This window comes from Bos taurus, chromosome 10, assembly GCF_002263795.3.
Source record: "Bos taurus isolate L1 Dominette 01449 registration number 42190680 breed Hereford chromosome 10, ARS-UCD2.0, whole genome shotgun sequence".
In the NCBI taxonomy this organism is placed as follows: Eukaryota; Metazoa; Chordata; class Mammalia; order Artiodactyla; family Bovidae; genus Bos; species Bos taurus.
In genome coordinates this window covers 57,579,523-57,596,981 of record NC_037337.1, presented here as the reverse complement: position 1 = coordinate 57,596,981, position 17,459 = coordinate 57,579,523, and the positions used below count along the sequence as shown (strand labels likewise).

Below are 17,459 nucleotides of genomic sequence, written 5' to 3'. Positions count from 1 at the left end.
TATCCTAGTGCACCAGAGGTTGAAACCATTATCTCAATAACTAGACAAAAACCAAACTTCCTGCCACCCAGGCAGAACCCCATTTTAGCTATCTCGCTTCAAAGTCCACAATCAGCTACATGTTTCAGATAAGCACCTGCCCACTGGAGTGCAGTCTTAGAGCCACACCATCTACCAACAAACAGCTCTTCCTCAGAAAGGAAATAAAACAGACACTGCACAAAATCACTTGATTCTGGAAAAATCAATATCAAGATTAGGTTTATTGTCTGCTTATATGATTAAAAATGACAAAGTGTTGCCTTTTATTTTCATAAAAAGACAGAAGTCTGAACAAAATAATTTACTATTGAGTTCTTGTTTCATTTGCCTGGCAAAACCTGGAGGAGGCTGAAAAAGCAGTTAGGAGGTGCAGTGGCCCTTGCTGGGCACCGGTGAACTTGCCATCGGAGGATGTGTGCTGCTGTGTGTGCGAAGAGAGTAGTTTCCTAAGGTCCAGTTTGCCCTAAGGCCAGGCCAGCTGGGTAGTTCTCAGTTCTTCCTCATTTCAAAGAAATGCTTGATCATCTGTCACTTGCCCTTACTTTCTTTAGCTCAAACCTGGGTTCCAGGTGTTTTTCCCCCCAAAATAACTATCAGGATCAGGCTGCTTCAGTGGCTGCACGACTCTGGCAGAGGCAGCACCAGGGCCTTGCTGGCTCCTTCAGACGTGGCCTCCCAGATCCCTTTCCAGCCACCCTGGATCTTAGGTCCTATGAAGCACTGCTCTGCCTCTGTGTGCATATGCGTGCGTGCGTGCGTGTGTGTCCCCGACCCACTACTTGGCCCGATTCACGCTCCCTCTTTGGGGAGGCTCTCGGGGTTCCACAGTCTGAGCTGCAATCAGGAAAATGGGGTTTTCGAAACCACTGTGGGCTGGATTCTCCAAGTGTTGCCGGCGGTGAGCGCATTCGAGGGACAAGACGGCTTTGGGCGCGCGCGCTGGTTACACCACTGCGGGGGTTATCTATCTACGTTAAAAACAAAAAGAAAAACAAAGAAAAAAAAAAATCCACTGTATGAATCCCAGCTTAAATTCCCCTCCCCTATCTCGAAACCCCTAAAAACCCACTTAGAATCTACTCTCATCTCTAGGCTGCTGCTCTTGGGCAAGAGTCCCGCGTGCTCAGAGCATGCTCCCAACCCGTTACTACCTTGTTCTAGAACAAGAGTGGCTCCCAGACGCACAAGGTTCATGGAGCGCGGTGCCCGAGAGAACAGTTTCACGCCGCTCATTTAGCACCATTAGGAAAATAACTACCTAGACGGTCCCTAAGAGCCCCAAATCCGCCTTCGGATTTGGAGTTGGAGCCGTTTGGCGGACTGCAAGCTCCGACTCATTTCTTAAACGCATTAATTTGCTCTCCATTTGTTCTGGAACCTAGTGGAAAACCTGGTGGTTGTGGAAATGAAACCTAACCAAACCATCTCCTCTACCGAGTCCCCACGGGCATAGCTTCTCCAAGGCCGTCCTGGCCTCCTCTTGGGGTGGAGGGCTTACGGTGTAGCGCCCGTGGATTACATGCTACTGGGAAATGTGACAAGCCCGGCTGGGCGCCGACGGCGGGCTAGCGGTGGTCGGGCCCCGCTCGCTGTCAGGCTTGACGTCTCTCTCTTCGCTGCCGGGGTGCCAGTTCAGCGCACCCTCGAATCGGAGCACTTTTCACGGAGACGCCCGAAGGGAGACCGAAAGGGCGCCTGGGTCCGGACAGGCTTATCTGAGGAAGCCACCTTGGGAAGGGGGAAGGCAGCCCGAGGGTTGAGAACTCGCCTGGCGCCTGCTTGGGGCAGCTCTGGACTCCTTTCCGCGTGAAGGCAAATTCAGCCACTAGCTTCTCGGGAAACAAGTCTGGTCTCTCCTTTCCTCTCCCGGACCCTCTCTCCAGCCTCTTTTCTCTACCTTCCTCCCTCTTTAGCCATGAGTACTCCGAAGCTGCTAGCCCTAGGGTCAAAGGTCAGGCCTTCACTGGGGGCTTGGGGGCGCAGGCGGCAGGGTTCGCCTTCTTCGTGCACTGGCGGGGAGCACGGGAGTCGCCTGGCTTGTCACTCAGGGCTGGACACCCATTGCCAACCAAAGAGAAAACAGACATTGAACTCAGAGCTCCCTCTTCCAGTACTTAGACCTCTTTGATGACAAGGAGAGTTGAAGGGGATGGTAGTTTAATTTAGAAAGTTGTACCCAGACCATAAAGTCACTCATCTGGATATTTTAGGAGTCATTTTTTTGGGGGAGGGAGTGGGTAATGATTTCCATAGGTGTCTCCATTGAGGTGGTTTTGAGCACAGGATTGACCTTTTAAGAGCAGGCTTTTGTTGCATCATTTCCCTTGCCCTAACCCTGGTCAGAGTTGGAAAGAAGTTGCCAGAAGGGCTCTAGGAGAGGTTAACGAATGCCCAGCTCTCCAAGTAGACAGATCTGTTCCAAAGGGACCGACCTTTCGCATGAGTAGGGGCAAGGCAGGCAGAGTAAAAAGCAGATCTCTATGCACATTCACGTGGCTTCATGTAATGAACACATCTCCATCAATTTCTGGAGGCAGAAGGCTCAATTTACTTGGGTTTTAGCCGAGGAATGTTCTTAGCCTCAGCTCTGACTACAGAGGAGCCTAGTAGTTAGAATTCTCTCTCCAACGAAAGCGATGGTCAATAGAATTCTCGGTATCAAATGAGCAATAATTTGCTGTGGCTACATGCTGGATAATGAAAGATGTTAGTGGGATCAATAAAAAATGAAAACACTTTTACTTACATCTTGAGTTACTGTTTTAAGTGAGCAAGAGGGATGCAACAAACCCAAAGCTAGGCTCAGATCCTCTGCAGACCCCCTCAGACTCACAAAGCTCTTTTACCACCGGAGTCTTTTTGCTGCCAGGACCTCTAACTTCCACCTTCTGTGCTCACAGGCAAGTGGGTTATTTATATCAAATTAACCCCTGGGAACCTGGTAATAGTTTAACTGTCAGGATTTTACATTTTTTCCTTTTTTCTGCACCCCGAATTAATTTTAAATTGTTTTGCATCAGAACTAAACTGTTTGTGGTTTACAGAAAAAGTAGGAAAACATCCCAAATCTGATTTGTCCATTGAAATGCTTATAAATGTGCACTCGACAGACAAACCCAGGGGGGCCTGTGTTCTTCCATTGTGTATGAAGAAAACACAGGTAAAAGGATAGACTAAATTCCTTTCAATTTGTTATTTGTGGCCATGAAATCTGGAAAATTCAGACATTAAAATCGTTTTTTTCCAGACTAGTTAATGCCCTCATCTTCATTCATAATCATTTCTTCTGTTCAATGTGTTTTTAATTTGCATTGGGTTTATTTATACGTTCCAGGCAGCTTCTCTCACCATTCAATCCCAAACACCTAGGAACATATCTGTTCCTTAAGAAACCTATTGCAAAACCATCCATAAAGCATTTAATATATATATATTTAAGATACAAGACTGAAAAATATCCCAAGTGCTCTGCATAAAACAGGCTCAACGAAAAAGCTCGTTGTCAGACAGCTTCCAGCACCCGAACCGATATAAACAAAGAACATTGGGAAATGTGTGTTTGGTTGCTTCTGTGGATTTGAGAAGCCTATATTTTCTCACCATTAAAGGGTGCGGTGGGTGGGTGGGGAAAGACACGAATTTAGCCGCCGCTTTATGCTCTCTGACCAGAGGAGCTCGTTCTTCCATCGAGATAATGGTCAGTGCTGCAAGGACAGTGGCCTGAGATAATCCTGAGTACGTTTGTGTTGGATTTGCAGAGACAACAAGCCACCTGGGAGATTTAGAAAGCGGGAACCAGCCTAGGGAAGTGTAGACAAGTTCTAACTCGGGGTTTTCCCCAGGTCAGTGACCCTGGCTATCTCCATTTCTACGACTCGCACGGATGCAGGCGCAGTTCTGCCGCCGCATGCGGCTTCGCAGGAGAACCGCTCATAGACCGCAGACGCGCGCTCGCGTACCCTCCACCACGCTTGGCACGCCTGGATATTTACACCCTATTTGGGAGGCCTCCTTCCCGCCCTCATTTGCTACTTTAAATTTGCCAGGAGGACCTGTTAGCGCCGAAGCTGGGTGGGCAGGGTGGGAGGGGGGCGCCCTCGCTCGGCTCCCTGACCGTGACGCGGCTTCTGCCCTCCGCCCTCGGTTCCCACCCTGTCTGTGTGGCTACAGGCTCAGCAGTGGACCAGCGACGCCGGGCCCCTGGAGCCCCTGCCCCGGCCTGTCCCCCACCCCCACCTCCGCACGCGCCAGTGAGAGAGGCTTACCCGGGTGGGCGAGTCGCGGCGCATTAGCGGATTTCATGGCAAGTTGCTTCTGTGACAAGTGATCAGGTTCACGTTTGAGGATTTGCCCCCTAGGAGGGAGGAAACGAGAGTCAATCTGCATAATTTCAAATGAGAAAGAAAGCGGGAAACTGGGGAGCCTAACTTCTAGCTTCCTAATTCCCCCCTCCCCGGGATCCTATAAGCCCCCCACCCCCCACCCCGGAAACTGTAAGTACCCTCCGCTCCCGCCCCCGCACCAGTGCACAGTAAGAAAAAGTGATCCGCACAAGTCGCAGGTGATACCTTTTATTGCGCTCATTTTAAAGACAGGGACGGGATGGCTCCCTCCATGAAGCCTTTCTCGAAGCTCGGCCCCGGGGAGGTGGGTCAGCCAGGCCGCTTCAGGACCCCTCAGATTCCTGAAAGGTCGCGAGGTGAGGGGTGCGGAAAAGAGCGACCTCGGGCTTCGTGCCAAACGGCCCCCTTCAGCGCCCCGGTCTGAGCTAGGCGCGTAAACCCAAATTCCCTCCAGCGCCTTCGGCTCCATCTTTAAGTCCAGGCAAAGATCAATTCTCCCTCTCTCTCGCACGCACACATTTGCAGCCATAAATAAACAGCTCCCAGCTAAATCAGGAACCCGAGAAGAGAAAGAGAGAAAAAAGAAGAGAAGGATGAGATCCAAAGCACGGGTCTCGCTTCTCCAGAGCGCCGGAGGGCTCTTTTTGGTCCGGCTAGCCTTGCATTTGGGGTTGCAACTTGCATTTGAATAGCTGCCTGGGCTTGTTATGGACCCGGGAAAGCTCTGAAAGGGAATCACTATGCAAATTGTCCCAGTTACAATCGAAAGGTTCGATCTCCAGGAGCTGCCTGACGGAAGTTGATGTCAGCTATCTGTGCATTAGGGTTGCATTACCGCCTTCGCCGGCCTCCTCAACACCCCCGCTCGCGCCTGCCGGGGAGGCTTTTTTTTTTTTTTTTTTGCTTCTGTGTATATTTTCCCTCAGTAATTAAAAATAAAGAAAGAAAGGGGAAAAAAGGGGGGAGGGGGCTTAAGGTGGCGATGTAGTTGGCTCGGGCCTGGGAGGCCCACGGGCAGAGGGGAAGAGGTGAGGTGCAGGCGGGGAGTGGGGTGGTGGTGGTAGTACTTTTGCAGCAGGTGTTGATGGTGCGTTTGAAATCAAACATTTAGAAATGGTTTTTTAGCGTTTTGCAGGCCTAGGCGGCGGCAAGGGGGTGGGAAGCAGCGATGTCTGCGTCCGCCCGCCTGCTTGATCCTACAATGCCGGCTGCAGATCAATACCTGCTCACTGTAATCCCAGTAATTGTAGGGCTCGCAGCTTTTATTTTAAAGAAATAGGACACTAGGGCGCGGACGAGCGGCTGAGGCAGCGCTGCTGGACTCTGGTGCCTCCAGGCGCCTTTTGGGGCTCCCATCTATTACCCTAGAGCCCTAACAGCTCCTTGCAATGGGGTAGTTTTGGGGCACCAGCGCTCGGAAATCAGCGTGGCTCGCGTGGCCTCCGGCCGAGAATGGCGCTCGCCCGAAGGCGCTCTTGGTGACTCAGGGCAGGCCGCGTGCGGTATGGGATCGGTCTTTTCCGGGCCTTTTCGCCGGCTCAGGAGGGTGGACCCACCTGGGGATGGGCATCTTGGGCTTGGACGCTGGCCTGTTTGCCTTAGGCCGCACGGACTCCAGACCTCGACGCTTGGGGCCCGCGGTTGTTGGAATACGGGCCTTCGACACTGAGGCGAGACGTTTTGTCCCTTCTCGGCTGCCTTCCGGGGCCCGAGGCCTAGATAAGGCCTGCACTGTTTGGGTCGCTCGGCCTGGGAGGCTGGTTAGGGCGCTAGGAACCGGCTATTTGCCCGTGCGACCACTTAGGCGCTTGTTTCCTCAGGGGGCGCGGGGCCACGCCTTTGGCCGAGACCCACCAAGCCCGCCGCTCCCGCGGGCCTCCTGCTGCCTCTGCTGCCCGCCCCTTGTTGGCAGGGCCGGGGCAGGACCGCTGGGGCCTGGGGCCGCAGCCCCTGCGCGGCTGGCAGCCCGCAGCTTCTGGCGCCCCCGAAGATGACCATCTGTCATTCAATTAAGGTTTCAGGGCAGCTGATGGGGGAGCCAGGGTCAGCGACCTCAGGACAAAACGGCCTGCTGCCTCGGATAGGAGAAGTTCAAATGTTAAATGCAGAACATTGTGCCCACTCCTAGGCCCGGCCCCTACCCGGCCTCAGGTCCGGCCGGTGGACAGCAGCGGGGTGAAGGGCAGCGGTCATTAGCACTTAGATTTCAGCTCTGGGCCGGGCTCCTTCTGTTGGGTCATTTTGACCAGAGAACCTTTAACCCTTTCACGCCAGCCCACCCTCTAGGGAAGGCCAGCTTGTCTGATGCAGGAAAGAAAGAGGGCAATCAGATGCACCCATATAAAGAGGGGTCACATTGTATTTCGGGTCACTTCTTAATTGGAGAAGAAAACCTACAAGACAGAAGGAAAACAGTTCATTATAACCAAAACAAACTATGAGGTCTTAATAGTTTAATTTTCTAATTTTTAGTTTTGGGGGAGAAGTGCATTCATCAGATATGATCAGGGAACTAACTACTGGGCCAGTATGGGGAGAATGGATTTGTTAAAAAAAAGTTCCAAACTTTCCACCCATATTTAACTGTATTTACCCAAACGTGTGCGAGTGGTGATGAGCTTAAGCCAGCCACACACAACTTCATTTAAATGTTGGTGATGAAGTTTCCACTGCAGCCAGCCTCATCTTCAGTTGAAAATAGATTGGACAGTTGGTCTTTCCCTTTGGGGACTTTCTCATAATAAAATGAGATTAAAAATAATTTTAATTGAATGGAATTCATAAAAGACATTAATTAGGCATTCACAGGCTATGGGCATTTAGGTGTTAATATTCCTGGCTTCCCTACACGGACAGAAGGAGAAGCAGCCACATACTTAGCAGTTTTCAATGGAAGATCCAACTATTCCTCTCAATTATTAACCGTGAAGCCTGAAAACTATTCTATTAGCAAGATATCATTTAAAGGCTTGGAAAACTAGGTCTTTCAGCAGGCTAGTTGGTAATAAAGGAAGGAATTGGGGCTTCTGGCTTCCAGCCCCACTTCTCAATATCAAACTTAGCCTTTACTTTTTGGAAGTAACTATCAAGAAATCAATGAATCAATCAGACATTCAGCATGGAAGCACCTTAGCAAATTTTTCATTGGATAACAATGAATAATACATGGCCCTCCAGTATATTGACTGTGGTAAATGGTCTTTAAGATAAGGTGCTGCAACAAGTATCTTTAAATAAAATCAAAATAAAAAGTTTACCACAATCATAATAAATTGTTCAGTCATCCTCCTATTGACTCACATAGCATCTTTCTTCAGGGGCATTTGGAGTTATTTTTTCCCCCTTACAAACAGACCAGAACAAATTGATGAATTGGGCTTTCACTATGCTAATTTAGACATTATAAATATTTAATTAACATCCCTAATAGCCAGTCATAGAGGGCCCGGCTCTACTTTACACTATTCTTAATCTAAAGTAAATGCTTTTCCCATTAATAGCCTGATGCCATATTAGCAGCTTCCTCGGTAAAAGGGCCCCACTTAGACTAAAAGGAGGCAGCATTGAGTAGTCTGCATTAGATAGGGGTTTATTCTTGTTTGTAAAGAATCCAGGGAATGGTATCAACTCTCTACAAATTCCACCTTTCCCAGTTCTTGCTTAGACTATTCTAATAGGGACAACCTTGCAATTTTACTTTTCTAGACAAGGTAATATTTTGAGTTTTTACTAGAATAAAAATGGATATATTTTAGTAAGATTTATATTAAAAAGTGAATCATAGGTAGTGAATGACAAATTGCCAACTGTAGAATTTACTAGCCTTTTCAACAGAGTGGGGCAGGGGAAAGAATTCTGTACTAGGAGTCTTGTAACGCTTACTAGTGATGGGACCCTTGGGCAAGGCATTTAACCACTCTGAGCCTCAGTTTTCCCTTTTAATAAGTCACATAGTGCCTATGCCACAAGGTTACTTTAATGATTAAATGGGAGAATATATGTGAAATTACTTGGCATATAGTTCAGTTCAGTTCAGTTGCTCAGTCGTGTCTGACTCTTTGCGACCCCATGAATCGCAGCACGCCAGGCCTCCCTGTCCATCACTAACTCCCGGAGTTCACTCAGACTCACATCCATCAAGTCAGTGATGCCATCCAGCCATCTCATCCTCTGTCATCCCCTTCTCTTCCTGCCCCCAATCCCTCCCAGCATCAGAGTCTTTTCCAATGAGTCAACTCTTTGCATGAGGTGGCCAAAGTACTGGAGTTTCAGCTTTAGCATCATTCCTTCCAAAGAAATCCCAGGGCTGATCTCCTTCAGAATGGACTGGTTGGATCTCCTTGCAGTCCAAGGGACTCTCAAGAGTCTTCTCCAATACCATAGTTCAAAAGCATCAATAGATACTCAATATTGGGTTAATTCCTAAATGACTCCCAAATATTCATTAACCTTTCTCTCCCCTTATGTTTATTCTTGTCTTCTGTAAACTATTTTCTTATCATAATCTAACATTATCTTTGCAAATGTAGTTTGTCTCATCAATTCTTGGATCTAGTTTCTGTAACGTGAAGTGGGGGAAAACTGGGAGGCTTAAACTCTGACCAGGACACAATTTAAGAACAGATACTAGAATTTAGACTTTTTAAAGTTCTGAGTCATAAACTCTGATCACTGAAATGTCCTTACACAATAGTCCTTGTGTGGATTAGATAGATTCTAGAAGTAGCATTATATTTCCCAGGGGGTAGGAATCAGGCCAGAACTGAGAGTTCAAGAAATTAGAAACTCTCCAGGCTGATCTAACTCTGGGACTAAAATCTGCAGGTGCCAAATATTAGAGTAAAGAGCTAAAGAAAGAAAGTTTCAGACACAATTTAAATTTAAAACATTAAAAAGAAAAGCCATCTTATTCTAAGAGTATTTCTCAAAGAATGTGAAGAAAAACCAAATTGACCTGTTGGACATTGCTGGTTACAGAGACAATATAAACCCTGAATTATTCTTATTCCCTAGAACAAAATAAATACTGCTGAATGTAATATAGGCATTTATATTGATAAAATAGATATTTAGTCTGCTAAGTTTCGTCAGTCGTGTCTGACTCTGTGCAACCCCATAGACGGCAGCCCACCAGGCTCCCCCGTCCCTGGGATTCTCCAGGCAAGAACACTGGAGTGGGTTGCCATTTCCTTCTCCAATGCATGAAAGTAAAAAGTGAAAGTGAAGTTGCTCAGTCGTGTCCGACTCCTAGCGACCCCATGGACTGCAGCCTACAAGGCTCCTCCGTCCATGGGATTTTCCAGGCAAGAGTACTGGAGTGGGGTGCCATTGCCTTCTCCCATATTTAGTCTAGATAGAGTAAATATCCTAGTAAAATCACATCATTTGGATTTTTGGTATAACTCAGATTTTCCTTTTTATTTTTGGTTAGCAGTGGAAAATCCCAGATAGAAAGCTCATTGGGAAAGGGGCAAGGCATTGGCTGGGATGACTTCTCAAGGAAAAGACAGTAGTCAGGAGGTATAGGTAGATAGACAGCAGAGTCTGAAATTGGAGAGCTTTTTTCTCTTCCTTTTGCTGCTCTTTCTCCTCTCTCTAGAGGTCTTTCCTACCGCTGCCCACCCAACCTCACTTTCTCTTTCTGCTCTGTGATAATCCATTAAATAGAAGGGGAAATACTTTTTATTGTCCCTTCCACTAGATGTTTTGTTGGGCTTCCCTGGTGGCTCAGTAATAAAGAATCTGCCTGCCAATGCAGGAAATGTAGGTTCCATTCTTGGGTTGGGAACATCCCCTGGATAACCTGTGGCAGCATGAGAAGATGGGGGTTAGGAAAGCCAGTATAAAAATGACAAAACAGAAAAGCAAACCAAAACTAGTACTCATACTCTTGGTGTACATAAAGCCCTAATTCATTAAATGATTTTCCAAATCTCCATTTTTCTGACTTAACCAGAGAGAAATCGCAGTATAATATTTTATCTGAGGAGAATGTATAATTTTTTTTATGTTTACTATTACTTTTGGTTAATTTCCCCTTCTATTACAATAAGTACCCCTTACCTTTGCCTTTGAATCTTTTTGCTCTCGACTGAATTTGATTCGTATGTTTTGGGGAGACAACCATTGCCCCACGACAGGAAGCTTGTCTTTAGGGCAGTGTGAACTGGTCATATTAAAATGAAACACAAAGCAATTCAAAAAGCTTTGAAACATACAGTGGATCTTTACTATCTGTCTTCTTGAAAGTGTCTTAAAATTTGAACCACCTTTTTTTACTTAGCTTTTCATAGGCAAAACTTCCTAAATTTCATATCTTTAGATATCTCTTTATTTCCCCCCCAGAATTTCCCCCTTTTTTCCTCAGCAGTAAAACTCCTAGATTGTTGGGTGTAGCAATGTGCCCAAATGTGCCCCTGAATCTCCCCCTCTCTCTTGCAGTCAAGGAGAGTGGTCCATGAGTGGTAAGCATGTATCACATTGTGAGACTTCCAGGAAATCAGCTGGAATCTGTGACTGTGACCTTGGTCCTTGCCCCTCTCTTTTTCCTGATGCCTGGATCATAGACTTGATGGTTGGATCTGCAGTGATCATCTTGCAATAATGAGGCAAGTTTAAGGATAAAAGTTATATGTTAAAGGTGGCATGGCAGAAATATAGAAGCCTGGTTCCTGATGATCATTCTAACTTTAGGTTTTCCTTTTGAGAGAGGCCTTTATCATATTTAAGTCAAGGTTATTTCAGAGATGTTACTGGCAGCTGAATGTATTTCTAAGTGATATTACCTTCACAGACTTTGAAAGCAAATTCTAAAATCTGGTAGTCTTGGCAGGGGTATATTGACATTATTAATCAATCAAAAGAATATAATATATCTTAATTTAATTTGGCAGTCTGTACTTATCATGGTCTGTTGGTTATTTCCTTGTCTTGTTGCATACAGGTACATTTTGGTTTCTTGTTACTTCTCCTAATGCTAGATTTTATTGTATGTTCTTTCTTTCATATGCCCTGTTTTATCTCTGTTTCTTATATAAAATGTATTTGGCTTAAGATTTTTATAATATTTTCTTATATTTATTAAACCAAACATTCATTATTGGTAAGCTGCAAGCTTCCAATTACTTTATTAGTTCTTCAGTGATGTCTGAATATTTACATTTTGAAATATTTACTCTTAAATGATAAATTGCTTTATTTCTTCTTTACATCATTATTGGGACCTTATGAAATATGTTCATTAGGAGGTTATAGTATTAATTAATTTTACTTTAGAGAGTAAAGGAAACATACCAAAATATTTCTTAATAAAGCAGGTTTGGGGTATGATTGGATTGGGGAGATAATGGGGAGACTCAGACCTATGCTATACAAAATGCCTGTTTACCCTGGCTGACATGGGCTATCCCTGAGGCAGGCCTGCATCCAGGTGGTGCTTAAAGTGATGGAGACTATTATCCACTTACTGAAAATATAAAACATTGGTTAGTGGGGGGCTGTCCTAAATGACTTTGTCTTCAAGCCATGTAATTAAGCGTTTCTCTTATGTTTGAGTTTGATATCTATTCTTCTTGTGCTTGAATTTCATCTATTCCTGACTTCTTTGAAACTTATTATTTTTTTTTTTTGTTATGATATATTCTCTTCTATTTAGATTTATTGACGTAAATAGCAAAATCCCCCAGAAACTCGTGTTCACATGCCTTTTTCTATTGCTGTTTTTATTTCAGCGCTGGAGCATTTGGCTTTAAACCACTGACTTTTGTTCTTATTTCTGAGCCAGGTGCCCAGCCATACATTACAACGGCCAGTGTCTTATGGCTCACTGGATCTAAAGTTTCTAGAACAAAATATTAATACATGAAAATGCTGAATCTCTTCCTTAAAATGTATGTTTCTTCCCCTTTGTGTTTTAGAAATTCATAGCTTATAGTCACTGAAAATGGAAACAGAATAACAATAGAGTTAATCATATAAGAAAAAAGAGAGCAATAAACAATTTGAAATAGAAATTCTACTTTAAGTAAAAAATAAAACCAAGCTATGATACTTGTTAAATTTCTGTTATAAAATCTATCATTTTCATTTGGACCAAAAGTAAAATTTCAGCAACTTCTGTGGATTATAAAGCAGGAATCTAACAGACCCTAGGTTCTTAGGGGACTGGAATGAGGAGGTGACTCTGCTGGTGGATTGCTGGGTTTTTACCCCCACTCAAACCACAGTAGCTCTATTTTATAAAATACTTTGGGTATGAATTAGTTTGGGTAAAGAATTTATTTACAAAAGCAGTAAGAAAGCATTATTTAGTATTGTACCTCAAATAGGCATACATAATTAGTATTTTCAGCACCTCTGGGTAATTTAGTTCTTCTCATTCTTAGTGATTACTAACAAATGAGCAAATACAATAAAAATTCTCTTCTAAAATTAATTTTATCATTCAAATAAGAATAAATCTTAACCTATATTGATAAAAATATCCCACTTGTTTTTATGAGTTTTTATTTTGTTTTGAAATGTCAAAGATCACTAACTAGATTTTTGACTTAAGAAAATTAATGATAGTCCCTTATTAACATGGGTGGTTTATGTATTTCAAGACTTTCTTTTGCCATAATGACAATACAAATGCAATTTTGCTCTATGGAGACAATCCAAATTGTAATAATAACACAATTTTCAGAGGGAGAATGATGCAGATATTTAAAAATGGTTCTTTAAAAATGAATGTAAGCAATATAACATTATAGTTCTTAAGACTTTTATAATATAGGGCATATATTTGATGCTGACTTAATATTACTCTGAAGGATGAATTGTAGTCTGAAGTTCCATTAAGATTTAATTTACATTTAAGTTGAGGTAGTTATGACTACTTCATGTATCATATCATGACTTTTTCTGCATGTTTCAGTTTTCTAGTTGTCAAAGGAGAGCAATGGTATCTGCCCGCTTGTTTTGAATTTTATTCCTGATGCACAAATAAAGCTATGCAAATGTTAGATTTTTAAAAAGGATAATTATTTATTTTAGTTTGTGATACAGATAGTATTTACCTTCCTTCTGCTGACTCCAAGAAAGTTGACATATGTGTGCATGCTAAGTCACTGCAGTGATGTCCAACTCTTTGTGACCCCATGAACTGTAGCTCTCCAGGCTCCTCTGTCCATGGGATTCTCCAGGCAAGAATACTGGAGTGGGTTGTCATGCCCTCCTCCAGGGGATCTTTCTGACCCACGTCTCTTATATCTCCTGCATTGGCAGACCGGTTCTTTATACCACTAGCACCACCTGGGAAGCCCAAAGTTGACATTCAGTTCAGTTCAGTCGCTCAGTCATGTCCGACTCTTTGCGACCCCATGAATTGCAGCACGCCAGGCCTCCCTGTCCATCACCAACTCCCGGAGTTCACCCAGACTCACGTCCATCGAGTCAGTGATGCCATCCAGCCATCTCATCCTCTGTCGCCCCCTTCTCCTCCTGCCCCCAATCCCTCCCAGCATCAGAGTCTTTTCCAATGAGTCAAGTCTTCGCATGAGGTGGCCAAAGTACTGGAGTTTCAGCTTTAGCATCATTCCTTCCAAAGAAATCCCAGGGCTGATCTCCTTCAGAATGGACTGGTTGGATCTCCTTGCAGTCCAAGGGACTCTCAAGAGTCTTCTCCAACACCACAGTTCAAAAGCATTAATTCTTCGGTGCTCAGCCTTCTTCACAGTCCAACTCTCACATCCATACATGATCACAGGAAAAACCATAGCCTTGACTAGACGGACCTTTGTTGGCAAATTAATGTCTCTGCTTTTGAATATGCTATCTAGGTTGGTCATAACTTTCCTTCCAAGGAGTAAGCGTCTTTTAATTTTATGGCTGCAGTCACCATCTGCAGTGATTTTGGAGCCCCCCAAAATAAAGTCTGACACTGTTTCCACCGTTTCCCCATCTATTTCCCATGAAGTGATGGGACAGGATGCCATGATCTTCGTTTTCTGAATGTTGAGCTTTAACCCAACTTTTTCACTCTCCACTTTCACTTTCATCAAGAGGCTTTTTAGTTCCTCTTCACTTTCTGCCATAAGGGTGGTGTCATCTGCATATCTGAGGTTATTGACATATATTTGACATATATATATGTCAACATATAATTGACATATATTTGGTCAAATCAATGAATGTGTCTGTTAAGATGGACTACTTAGATAAAGAATTGCAGTTGAGTGCTACAGTGGCACAAGGTTGGAGACTTGGGTAGGGACTGGACTACACAGGGCCTTGTGGCCCATGATAAAGACGTCTACATTATATTCCAAAGGTGGTGTGAAGTGCCTAAAGGATTTCTAACAGAGTGACATGATCTAATCTGTGATTTAAAAGATTCCTCTGGCTGCTCTAAGAGGAATGAATAGTAGAAGTTCAAGAGTGGATGTAGTGAACAGAGGGTTATTGAAGTTTCAGGACGACCGAGCGACTTCACTTTCACTTTTCACTTTCATGCATTGGAGAAGGAAATGGCAACCCACTCCAGTATTCTTGCCTGGAGAATCCCAGGGACAGAGGAGCCTAGTGGGCTGCTGTCTATGGGGTTGCACAGAGTTGGACTCGACTGAAGCGACTTAGCAGCAGCAGCAGCAGCAGTTTCACGTGAGAAATGATGATTTGGACTCAGGTGGTGGCTGTGGAGAAGGATAAAAATGGAACTTCTGAATGCTAATCCTTCTCAAACTCTTCCAAAAAACTGAAGAGAAGGGAACCCTTCCAAACTCATTTTATGAGGTCAAGATTCCAAGTCTACGTAAAGACACCAAAAGAAAACTACAGGCCAATATTCCCTGATGAACATTGTGATATGGTTTATAATAAGAAATATATATTTGTCTTCTTCCCCATTTCTGGTACAGAGCTCCTAAAACCTAGACTTTGCTAAGTGTTGAGAGCTATAAAAATGTCTTTTATTATGTTAATGAAGACACTTTTGCATAGCACTTAAGGATGGGGGCTGGTTGCCAGGAGAATTAGCCAAGTGATTAGAGGGTTGGAACTTTCATCCCACCACCTGACCTCTGGAGAAGGGAGAGGGGCTGGAGGTTGACTCAGCTGCTGATGGCCAAGAATTTAGTCATGCCTGTGTAATGAAGTCTTTATAAAAACCCCAAAGAATGGGGTCTGGAGAGATTCCAGGTTGGTGAACACATGGAGGTTTGGGGAGAGTGGCACCCTCTGAGAGGGCATGGAAGCCACATGTTCTTTCCCGGTTCCTAGCCCTGTGTATCTCTTCTATCTGGTATCTCATTGTGGTTTGAATTTATATTCCCCTAATGACTAGTCATGTTGAGCAGCATCTTTTCATGTGATTATTGGCAATTTGTATAACTTCTTTGGAGAAATGTCTCACTCCTTTGCCTGTTTATTTCAGAAGCAGAATAACCCACACTTAAAGACAAATTAGCACTGGAAAAAAGGAAAGGAAGAAATTTAAGATGTGTCTGACAACCTAAAATTATCATTTTTGTGCGTCTCTTCCATCTGGCTGTTCTTGAGTTATATCTTTCTATAATAAACCACTGATATAGTATTATGTTTCTCTGAGTTCTTTGAGTCACTCTAGCAAATTAATACTACCAAAGGAGAAAGTTGTGGGAAAGTCTGATTTATAACCAGTCAGTTAGAAGTACAGATAACAGCCTAGACTTGTGACTGGCATTGAAAAGTCTGAGGAGTAGTTATGGGAACTTTTAATCTATAACTGGCAAATCAGAAGCATAGAATGACTATTATGTATTAAAAGAAGGTAAGCAATAGCCAGTGCAGGTGAGGATGTGGAGAATAGGGAACCCTTGGTGCATTGCTGATGAGAATGTAAATTAGTGCAGCCATTATGGAAAACAGTATGCAGGTTTCTCAAAAAATTAAAAATAGAACTACTACATGATCCAGCAACCCCAATTATGGGTATTTATCCCCTCAAACTGAAATCAGGATCCTGAAGAGATATTTGCTTTTAAAAGTTCACTGTAGTATTATTCACAGTAGTCAAGAAGTGGGAAAAATGTAAATGTTTACAGACAGGCGAACAGATAAAGAAAACATGGTATATACATACATATTACTCAGGCATAAAAAAGGAAGGAAATCCTGTCTTGTGCAACAACATGAATGAACTTCAAGGACATTATGCTAAGTGAAATAAGTTAGTCACAGAAGGACAAATACTGCAAAATTCCACTTATAGGAGGTATCTAAAATAGTTAAACTCATGAAAGCAAATAATAGAATTGTAGTTGCCTGGGGCTGGGAGTGGGGGAGACAGGGAGTTGCTAATCAATAGGTATAACATTTAAGTTATGCAAGATAAGTTCCAGAATCTGCTGTACAACATTGTACCTATAGATAACAATATAGTATTGATACACTATATTATGTTAAGTGGGTAAATTTCATAAGTGTTCTTACCACAGTTAAATTACAGAAAAAGTGTAAAGTAACATGAATAAAAAGGAAAATGGAGACTTTTGGAATGTGATTCAGAAGTGGAGTTGATAACAACTGTAGATGAAATGAAAGTGGAGAGGTAGTTGCTCAGTTGTGTCCGACTATTTGCAACCCTATGTATCCTGCCAGGCTCCTCTGTCCATGGAATTTTCCAGGCAAGAATATTGGGATGGGTTACCTTCCTTACTCCAGGGGATTTTCCCCATCCAGGGATTGAACCTGTGTCTCTTGCATCTCCTGCATTGGCAGGTGGATTCTTTACCACTAGCGCCACCTGGGAAGCAGTAGTGAGGGAAAAGAGTTTAAAAGATAACTCTTAAGGAGAAGAGAATCCAGATGGCAGACTATGAAGATGTGGAGCTCACCTCCCCCCACAAACACATCAAAAATGCATCCACATGTGGAACAATTCTCACAGAAAACTAACTGGAAATTGGCAGAAGATCTCCTATACAACAAAGCTACAAGGAAGATCTCCACATAACCAAGTAGGATGGGGAAAAACAGGCATTAGGTCAGGACCTGTGCCACTGGCAGAGATCTGTAGGGAAAAGAAGGTCCACACAGGGTGGACCCTCACCTTGG

The 17,459-nt window shown here is 43.9% G+C and overlaps 1 long non-coding RNA gene across 2 annotated transcripts; it reads right to left on the bottom strand.

The window, feature by feature from the left end:
* Positions 1-244: 244 nt before the first annotated feature.
* Positions 245-6,246, bottom strand: LOC101904374 (uncharacterized). Of its 2 annotated transcripts, XR_003036851.2 has the most exons (4): positions 5,942-6,246; positions 4,611-4,931; positions 4,308-4,396; positions 245-1,010 (listed from the first exon to the last, which is right to left on the bottom strand). It is a non-coding gene; the product is annotated as an uncharacterized lncRNA (long non-coding RNA). The 2 variants fall into 2 exon arrangements; XR_001501197.3 differs by lacking the exon at positions 5,942-6,246 and having other exon boundaries at positions 4,611-5,224.
* Positions 6,247-17,459: the final 11,213 nt, after the last annotated feature.